A 1,828-nucleotide genomic window follows, 5' to 3' on the forward strand; every position below is an offset into this window, starting at 1 on the left:
CACCCAATCAAATTACACATGATGAAGCTTGATCCCATACTTTGCAGCCTTTGCCAGTATGTTCATTCCCTTCCCTTTTGTTGCCTGCTTGCATTTTCCGCATCTGATCACATTGAATCCCCACTAGTCTGTGGGTTCAGTTGCTTTTTTTTTTCTTTTTCTTTTGGTTCCACTGAGCTATGTATCTATTGCACTATCAGAGACAGAGTTTTGGTGGTGGTGGGGGGGGGATATAATACTTGTTTTGTTCTGTGTGGATGTGTTTTAAGAAGAGATGACAGGGTTCACAATGGTGTGCTTTGTAGTGATGCAGATGAAGCTTCTTTTTTTTTTACTGAACAGTTTGAAGTGTCATAACATTTTTGTCACGACAACTTTACAGAGATGAACTAATATGCAAACCCATACTGTCTTTTTTTAATTTTTTTTTTAGTTCCTGTTATATCAAATGGGGATGGTTGCGGCACAGTAAGGAGGGGAAGAATGAGGATCATCTCTGTCCAGTGTGGTGTAACTGTACAGTACTGAACAGACCATGGGAAAGAGGGAGAGAAATGAGATAATAAGACAGAACGGCAGCCATGCCGAAAATATTAATGCAGAGAATGGATGTCTGCCACCTCAGTCTGACTGCTATACGCAAGAAAGCATTTGCCACAAATGAAAACAAATAACTACAGTAGAGGAGAGGATGTGTACTGTGTGATGAGGGAGAAAAGGAAATGTGTCTGTTCTGTACTGCACTCTCATTGGACTGCAGTTCCAGGAACGACAAATGAGAAAAATAATTTGCCTTTTCCACCATGATATGTGTGATTATGCTTTCTTTTGAGATCACAGCCATACACAAAGATTGACAACATCATCACACATTCAGCAATATGCAGGTGGAGCTGTCGGGTGCCTATCACATTTACAGATTTTCAACATCCATCATGAGGGATGCCGTCCTTGTTCATGCTGGCAAACAAATATGTTTGCAGAAGCAACTATTTAAAATTGTTCTGTGGGCGTGTTTGAATGAATAATTCATGTGTTCCCTTGAATTCAACTCTTGATATGTCCTCTTTGCTTCTATATATTTATACAAGTTTGGATGTTTTGTTCTGTCAAAGCCTGACACGTGCTCCATCTCTACAGACTATTTATGAGCTATGGTAAATCTGCTAAAAAAAACACATTGAAGCACACAGGCAAAAATTGTATTTATTAAGTAAATGTTTCTTTACAATTTTGAAGTATAGCTGCAATCAAAAACAGTCTGACTGCTTGTATATTGAGTGTGTTTTTAACTGAAACAAATTCTAAAAGAAATCCAAATAAACAATCTTTGTTTTTTTTTCCAAGAGATGACTTACATTTGGGTGGGAGAATAAAAAAGTCCAACTGAAAATGGAAAACTCGGGTGTTATCATCACAACATTGTTGTGAGCCTCATTTTGCTGAATTTCATACCTTTACTTTCATCACGTTGTCACGTTAAATGCACTCAGGCGACGTGTGGTTGCTATCTCAAATAAGGAAGTCTGATGAAAATCCATTTAGCAGAATCTCCAATTAAGCGAGAAGATTTGTGGGTGTGGAGAGGTCAGAGATGAAGGGTAGTGTCCCTCTCCTCTCTTCTCTCCTTGCGTGATAGATGTTTCTTGTTTGCTTGAGTCATCTCAGTCTGCCCTGCTGCTTCATGCTGCCCGGCTCTCTGCCTGGACCATTACAAGACCATTAAAACCCTTTAATCCTGCTAGGTATTCTGCACTCTCACACTTCTTCAGCTGCCTGCTGCTCAGGCTCTCCCCGGCAGGGTTCCCGCTCAGCATCGCCAAGGCCT

This window comes from Lampris incognitus, chromosome 9, assembly GCF_029633865.1.
Source record: "Lampris incognitus isolate fLamInc1 chromosome 9, fLamInc1.hap2, whole genome shotgun sequence".
NCBI lineage: Eukaryota > Metazoa > Chordata > Actinopteri > Lampriformes > Lampridae > Lampris > Lampris incognitus.